Below are 8623 nucleotides of genomic sequence, written 5' to 3'. Positions count from 1 at the left end.
CCCTCCATAGTGCAGCCAGCCGCCACTGCGGGTGGGGAAAGCGGGGAGGGCGGGAGGAGGAGGAGAAGAAGATGGGGTGTAAGTCACCATGACTAAGCAAGTGAGAGCACTAGCCGCCCCGCTTTCAGAATAAGAGTCCCTCAGCTTGCTAAACACAGGCCGACTCGGCTCTCAGGGGAGGCGGATCGCTACAGGAAGGCGCGGGGCCGGGCGGGCGGGCGCGGAGGCGGATCCAAAAGCGAGGCCAACCCGGGGAAGGGAATGGAGGTTCCGCGGTGGGGAAAGGCGAAAGCCAAGACAAGAGGGAGGCACGCCCATTGCAAATGCGCGGAAGCGCTTCCACTCCTCTCGCGCCGTGCTGGGAGCCTCGAGCGGGCTGCGGCTCGCTTTCCTGGTCTGGCCCGAGAAGGAAAGCGGACGGAGGCGGCTTTCAAACACGCTTGCAAAATTTCGGATTGCAGGAATTAGTTTCGATGCCGGCGTGGGGACGAGACAATCTTTTAAGGGACAATAAAATGTTTTAATTTGAGGAGGGGAACCTGCAGCGCTCCAAAAATGGGTGGGGGTGAGGGTGGGGGTGGGGGCAGTGGCGGTGAGGATAAATAAAATCCAATCCCAACCGGACGGTTCCCGGGTTTCCCATCAGCATTTTGAGCTGACGACAGGAACTTGACGAGATTGTGGCGGTTCATTTAATTGCAGCTGTTTTTGAGTTGGCGAGATTTAGCTTCTCCAATTTTCCTCCAGGAGCCCTTGGCGCTCCACTTTCCCCCCAGATTAGCCTCAATCACCCGGCGAGCTTCCATTGCTGAGAGCGGAGCTCAGTCTGGGTTTCTCTGGAAGAAGAAATGGGTAAAAGGTTATAATTTTTTTTCCTTTGACGGGGGGCGGGGAGGAAGTGAATTTGGAAGGAGTATTAGTCATTAAACATTTGTGGGGGACGGAAATCTACTCAGTTTTGGAGATTTGGGTGTAGGGATTTGTCAGTTCTGATTTCCAATTGTTTTAAAGCAGTGTTTGTCAGTCATAGCAATATTAAGATGGGCGGACTTCAACTCCCAAGAATTCATGTTGGTTAGGAAAAGCTCACACATCTTAATACAGGCCCTCTTTGAAGGTGATGAGTGGTTCAAAAATGTAAATAAAAAATAATAAAATGCCAAGACTGAGAATTATCAAAGGGCCTGTAAGCATGACTCATGTATGTGGTTCCATGGTTTACCTGCTGTGACTGGTGGAACACCGCAGTCCTTTCCACACAAATGAATAGCACCAGCACTAATTGCTGTTTCCACTGGCAAAGCTTATTAGCAATCTCCACCTATTTCCTTCATCTACATAGGGCTCAAATTGTTTTTACAAAAGTACCAGTCTTGCCCAACTTGATGCCCTTGAGATCTTTGGGTCTATAACTGAGAATTTCCCAGTCAGTTCCATCATAATCTCAATCCAAGGTTGGCTGGGAGGGAGGCACTACTTTAAGGAAAGCTGCTATACCACACAGAATTCTATTTCTGCAATTGATTTCAGCCTCATCAAGCAGGAAAACACATCTCTGCTGAAGAGTTTGAAAGCTTGCAGCTGCAAGGATAGCTCAGTTGGGGGCAGCAAGTAAGGCAGCCGGTGGACTGGGTTTACCCACCTTCCTGGGACTTGTGGTTGCACAATGTGTCCAGGAGATGACAGTAGAGGCAAAGCATTTAAATGTGATTCTAGTGGTCTCACTTGTAGAAAGGAGGAATTGAGATGATGAAGGATTCTTCTATTGCAGGGATGTCAAACTTGATTTCATTGAGGGCCGCATCAGGGTTGTGTTTGACCTCAGGGCGGGGGTGGGAGCTAGCTTGACGTAACTCGTGTCGGGGGTGCCTGTGGCAGGGTTGGGTTCTACTTACCTTTACTACTGGTTCGCAGTGAGGCCGTGCGCATGCTTGCTTCGCTCGTGTGCGCGCACGCTCTTCTGCACAAGCACAGAAGGTTCTGCGCATGCGCAGAAGTGTTTTGATGACATCAGGATCAGTGGGCAGGCCTCCTGCCGGTTTTACTACCGGTTCTATAGAACTGGTGCGAACCGGGGGCAACCCACCACTGGCCTGTGGCCTGAGTGCTCTGCCAGCAAAAACGGGCTCCTGAGCTTCATTTTTGGCTGGGACGGCCTCCTGCAGCTCTCTGCCAGCAAAAATGAAGCTTGGGAGGGCTCCATTTTCCCTGGCAGAGGGCTGCAGGAGGCTGTTGCGGCTAAAAACAGAGCTTGTGAGAGCTGCACATGGAGCCTTCCCAAGCTCCATTTTTGCTGGCAGAGGCACTGTGGACCAGATCTTCGCTGTTTCCAGGGTGGCCCTGCAGACCAGATCTAAACATCCTGCTGGCCGGATACGGCCCGCGGGCCTTGAGTTTGTTCTATTGCATTAACTCTGTAGCAGATAGCAGGAGACACTGCTGTTAAAGGAACTGTTCCATTTTTACAGATGACCAAATAAAAATCATTCTGAGATCTCCAAATCTGCGATGATGCTGAGAAACCACTATAACCCTGAGAATGGTGCTATGGGTAATTGATGCCTTTCCCTCCCAGTGCAATTTAGGTTGTCTCAAGATGAAGTTTCCTTCTTATGTTGATGCCTCTATTCCCAGATTCTTTCCGTCAACTTTCTTATCTGAAGCAATTGCTGAAAACCATAAGTCTTTGGCTACACCAAGCTTACCTTTGGCATCTTGAGTTCAAGCGAGATGGAATTGCCATTTGTACTTTAAGGTGTTGTGACTGCTCTAGTGTTGTCTCTGGATGGAGTAGCACAGAAGGAGCAGATCTGTAGTATTTATGTATCAAACTTCTTAATCGCTCATCTCCCTCATAAAGGGGCTCATAGGGGCATCATCCCAGATTTGGAGATCTCAGTCTTATTTGGTCATCTATAAAAATGGAGCAACTCCTTTAACAGCAATAACTCCTTCCACCTGCTCCAGAGTTAATGCAATAAAACCCTATTGATAGATTGGCAGGTGGAGGTATGGCCAGGAGGCCTTTCCCTAAGTTTTGCCACACTAGTCCTACTAGGAGCAGGAGGACCTCACATCTGTAACTAATGCTCTCATCATTACATGCCTTTTGTCCTGCACTGCACTCTACATGACCATTCTGAAGGTCACTCAAAAGCTTCACTTAGTGTTCATCATGCGAGGGCCCAGATATTAGCTGGCATTTGTTGCAATGAACATATTATGCTGATATTGCAGATCTACACTAGCTTCCTATCGGCTTTTGAGTATAATTCAAAATGCTATTAAAACATTGCTCACTTGGCAGTAAGGTATTTGCAGGACTGCTTCCTTCAGCCAGAATCAATCCATGCATCCCAGGGAAACTGCTGATGGCCCCTCAATTTTGTGATGTACATTGACAGAACGTATGTATTTCTTTTCTAAGTAAATAGCTAATAATTGCAAAATAACCTTTGACTACAGTAGATTCTTTCTTGTTTTTCCCAATGCTTGATTTAGTAGAATGAGTAAGAATAAAGCAGGTTGAATCTAGGAAGAATGGAGTAGATGGACTTCTGGGCTAAGTGAAGGCAGGCCTTCTCACCATACACAACAACAGTATTTCTGTCTAATCACAAGCAAGGTTGTATGTGTACTTCTACAGGAATACTTGTGTTCTTAATGACAGGCTAGACTCACTTGAGTACTAAAAGCAATTGTAGCCACTAGTATCCAGTGAGCATCCATTAGACTATATGGTGATTTTCAGTCTGATTTGTAGACTGCCAGTGCTCCATGGAGACCCATCAGCCTTCTTGTGAAACTTGCTCTCTCACTTAGTATCACCCGACACACACACACACTTGTGTTTACTGCCAGTAACCTCCTAGGATGTTGTATGGCTTTTTCAGTGCGACAGTGCAGGATTTCCATTTTCACCAAGGATTCATTCTGGAGATTGCAAACTGGTGACACTTAATTGGAAACTTTGCTTGGTGCTTTCTGGAGATCATACTATCAACAGGGAAATGTAGGACTTGGCAACGTCTCCCCCACTCACAGCCTAACTGCTTTTTACAAAATAGTAGGCCAGCCATTCATTTGTACAATATCCAGTTTAAACAAGCAGAGTTTATATTTTTTTTTACTGTCAACTGTCTTATGGGAAGTTAATGGTTCAAGAAAGTGGATCATTGGATGAAAACTGGTTCATTGAAGTATAGAAGTAATAATAACAATAGCACTTAGACTTATATATTGCTTCACAATGCTTTACAGCCCTCTCTAAGCAGTTTACAGAGTCAGCATATTGTCCCCAGCCATCTGGCTCCTCATTTTACTGATCCCAGAAGGATGGAAGGTTGAGTCAACCTTGAGCTGGTGAGACTCGAATTGCAGGCAGCCAGCAGTCAGCAGAAGTAGCTTGCAGTACTGCATTCTAACCACTGCGCCACCAAGGCTCTTACGCATAATGCAGCATGAGTACTAGAAATTGGAGAAACTGACAGTAATGAAAAGGTCTTGAGTGAAGGTACTTCGTATGAATCAGCATGTGCTATCCTAAATGGATTATGATCTTGCATTTGAAACCCCTAAAGAAAAATGGCAATAGGACATATGGTAAAGAATATCAAGGAATGTACTGCAAGTGAGTACAGGCTTTAATTTTTTCCCCCTATCCAAATCAAGGACTTTGCATTTGTCCCAGCTGAAATTCATTTTACTGCTTTCTGCCTGTTCTACCTTTTCAAGATCCACCTAAAACTTCATATTTCCCATTAAGATGTTTGCAGTTCCTCTTTTAACTTTTGGCCATCTCAGATCTGGTGATCATATATTTAACCCCTTATCCAAATAATTTATAAATGTGTTGAGCAAATCGGGGCCTGGTAGCCTAAGCCAACCTATATTTGTCACCTTCCCTGCTAATGTTATGGGAGGTGAATGTTTTGCTGAAATCAAGGGACATATATCCTTGTTGTCAACAGAATATGTCACTCTTATCAGAAAAAGGTATAGGTTGGTTTAACATTTGCTTTTGATAAACCCAGGTTATCTTTTGCCAATCAATGCATTTTATTTTAAATGCTCATAAACCATTTAATTTAGTTTTAAGTTTAATTTGCTTAGCGTTAAGTAAAACTTTCAATATGTTAACTTAAATCCTTTCTCCACTAGCTCTTTTCTTTGATGATAAGTATATTATTTGTCTTTGGTCATCCTCTGGAACTACACCAGTTCTCCATGATTCACCGGTTCTCCATGATTTCTCAGGGATAATAGAGTGAGTCTCAAGATGACATCTGCAAACTCAGAGTCTGGGATATATTTGTTTTGGTTTTGACTTCATGATAGCCAGATTTACTTTAAGCTTCCCATTGTTTTCCTTAAATCCTTTGGGGAAAGGACTGAAGCAAAGTTGAGAGCAGTTTTGTCCTCTCCCCATCAGTTCTTATTATCCTTTCTTTTCTTATCAGTGGACCCAGCACCTTTTTATTAGTGTCTCATCCACACAGCTGCTCTTGCAATTCTTTCCTCCTATCCCCAAACCAGGAGAGACTCACTGACAACATGTTTTGCTGCCCTGTGAAAGCATATCCTTACACTGCATCCAGAAGAGGATAGGATCACCAATCACTGAGAGGCAAATGTCACCAACCCCAGGAAAAGCAACCAGCAATCATTGTACTGACCCTGCAAGACAGTACTTGCACGGCCCAAATACTCTATCCATTATTCCCCCCCCCAAGAATGCTTGACCTGTTGACCTAACAGCCAGTAGCAGATAGCAGAAGGTTCATTTCTCTTGCAATGTAGTAGTCACCCAAATTTGTCCTACCAGGAGGCAGTTGCTGCATAGATCTCCCAAAAATGCTTTTTCGGGAGGCAACTGGACTTTTGTTTTTCTTTGAAAAAGCCTGAAAAAACACCTTTGGGACAATCATGACCTGGATGACTTGAGAATCTCCATAGGCATTACTGCATAAATGTTTTTGGCTTTGTTTGGCCAGGTTTTGCTGTGGGGAGAGTGCTCAGATATATCCATGTAATTTTTTCCCTACTTAGTATGTACTAATACTGTATTATTAACCATAGAATTTGATCTACTGACCATTTCAAGGCAGCAAAACGTTTAAGAGGATTTCTAAAAAAAAAATCTGTTGGCTCTTAGGGCTCATCTGGATTTGTGCAGTTGAGACTATCTTTGCACCAGGGTAAGGAGACTGTATGCATGGATCCTTTGCCAAAAAGCCCGTTACGTTGCTTTGGCTAAATTCCTTTTGTGCTGCAGCCTTTTTAACTTTAATCTCCTTAGTTATTACAGCCATCCTTCTTTTCCTACACATGTCCTATTTCACTTTTAATTGAAGTGAAAACTCCCTGTGCATCCACAATTTCCCAAAATTGCTCCTCCCACCCATTTTTTTCTCTCATTGTACAGCATGCAAATATATATCAGGACTCGGGATCAGATCTGAGAGTCAATCCCCTTGCCTTCTTCAGGCTTCTGGAAAATGAAACAAGAACACTGAGGAATTTGGGAACACTTAAAAGTCTCCCATAAAATTGTCCTCCCCAAAGGTTCTACAATTCAACCCAGGAAGACGTAATCCAGATGTGCCTATAGCACACGCCCCAGTAATAACTTTATTGTTTCGCCTTATTTTATTCTTACCTACAGGGTCTCGGATCCTCATCCAGAGTCTCAATATATGAAGGCATATCCTTCACATGTAGGGCCATTTTTCCTCTCCTTTTATCTAGCCTAATCCTTTGCAGTAAATTATTTCATTAGTTTTACATTCCATTCATGAGTTTAGTCCCTACTTGCCTTCTAGCATTAAGGCTCAAAAGTCTTTGAAGAATCCACTGGAGGATGATAGCATTCCTTTAGCTTAAATACTATTTCTTTGTCCTGTTAATGATTTGGGCAGCTGAAAATTACTGCCATAGCTTGCTCAACCTAGTGTTCTCCCTATGCATCCAACTCCCTATGTCATCCATGGGGTTATCAAAATGATGGGAACTGTAGTCAAACACCTCGAGAAGTTGCCAGTTTAGCAGAGGCTGTAGCTGCACCTTTCTTCCTTTCCCAACTCTCCCCTCCCTTCCCCTCCCCAATTCACCCAGCCTTGCAGAGAAGCCAGGTCATCTTTGGAGGCACAGAGAAACCCTTCCTCCTGATTTATTTGTGAGCTTGGCTGTTGAACGGTTTGGTAACATCTGAGAGAGAACATTGCAACAGCTGATTAACGACACTGCAAGGAAAAATGACAAGTCTACAATGTCCAGTGTGTCTATATTACACCATAAATACACAGACAGGAGAAAGGAGTGGTGGTGGTGGAGGAGGAGGAGGAGGAGGGTGCAATGGGGTCTGTGCCCTAGAGCCCTTGAGAGAATGCAGCTGGAGAGTCTCCCAGAGCTCTCATTCTTCTCCCTGGATGCTCTCAAGCACAGCATGACCCCTGGCAGGAGTGGAGGGTGGGAGAGGAAGGGCCAGCAGGGGAAAGGGGATCTTGTTTGCAAGATTCTTTTTACTTTTTAGAATAATTTACAATCTGCTTATTCACAATTATGTACAGTCCAAACCTGACCCAACAAACTTGTGGAACAGAACTGCATACAAAAATAAAAGCTATACAGAAAATTAGAAAGAGATTCTCTTTCTTATTTATCCCTTACAATTGAGGCTTCAAGAAAGAAAAGTAAAAATACAAAGAAAATAGCTACAGTACTGTGTTCAGAAATGGCCATGTTTTCTCCCTTGGGTTGGAAAGGAGATGCCCTACACTGGCCGCCTTGCAAAGACTGGCAATGCAGGAATGGCAGCTCTTAGCCGGCGGGCCACCAAGGGACAGCAACCTCGCCAAGGCTCTCTGTGCAGCTGGCCGCCTCCAAGGGTTTGATGTGTGGCTAACCAAAGCTGTTATGGTCTCAGGCCAGCCCTTGGGAATGCTCTGATCTACCCAAGCAGCAGCCCCAGCGCATATCCCACAACTTCCTCTTCCAAGCTTGGGCTGACCTAGGCCTGAAACATTACTTTGCTAAGCTTGCATGCTAAGAGAGCTGGCTAAGGAGCAGCCAATGCAAAGTGGGTGGCGTCCATGTGTGGAATGAGACCTTTGCAAAAGGGGAGGTTTGGCTTTGGTTCAACAGCTCAGTTGTAGCAATGGGGCAGGAAAAGGGCTTAGTTGTTATTGCTTCACCCTCACCTCTTGCAAGGTGTGGGGGGGGGGGTTATGGGAGTCGTGCACTGATGCTGGGTAGCCATATAAGAGGGACAAAAGGGGGGGCAGTATATCTTCTCTCCCAGGAGTCTGGAAGAGAAGCTGAACTAGGCTACAACACTCAATGGCTCTGCCATCAAGAAACTCAACAAATCCAAAACTACAGCTGTCTTCCTACTAGTAAACAGCAGGAGGCATGCTGCTTAGCAAGGAGTGGGGAATATGCCCACACATCAACCAGCCCAAGACTAGTCCACAGAGGCAGAGAAACAATGCCAAGAGGATTGTGGTCCTGCAACTTTGAAGACTGGATCCTGCAATGTTCCTTGTCCACTGAAAGACTAGTGGCCTAGTAGCGAATATCCTTTTTGATGTGATGTAAGCATTTTGGGAATGAGAAAATGCTCTCC

The sequence above is a fragment of the Pituophis catenifer genome, unplaced genomic scaffold, assembly GCF_029215685.1.
Source record: "Pituophis catenifer annectens isolate HBS135680 unplaced genomic scaffold, rPitCat1.0.hap2 SCAF_2, whole genome shotgun sequence".
In the NCBI taxonomy this organism is placed as follows: domain Eukaryota; kingdom Metazoa; phylum Chordata; class Lepidosauria; order Squamata; family Colubridae; genus Pituophis; species Pituophis catenifer.
The sequence above is the reverse complement of the archived record's forward strand: the minus strand, read 5'-3'. Positions refer to the sequence as shown.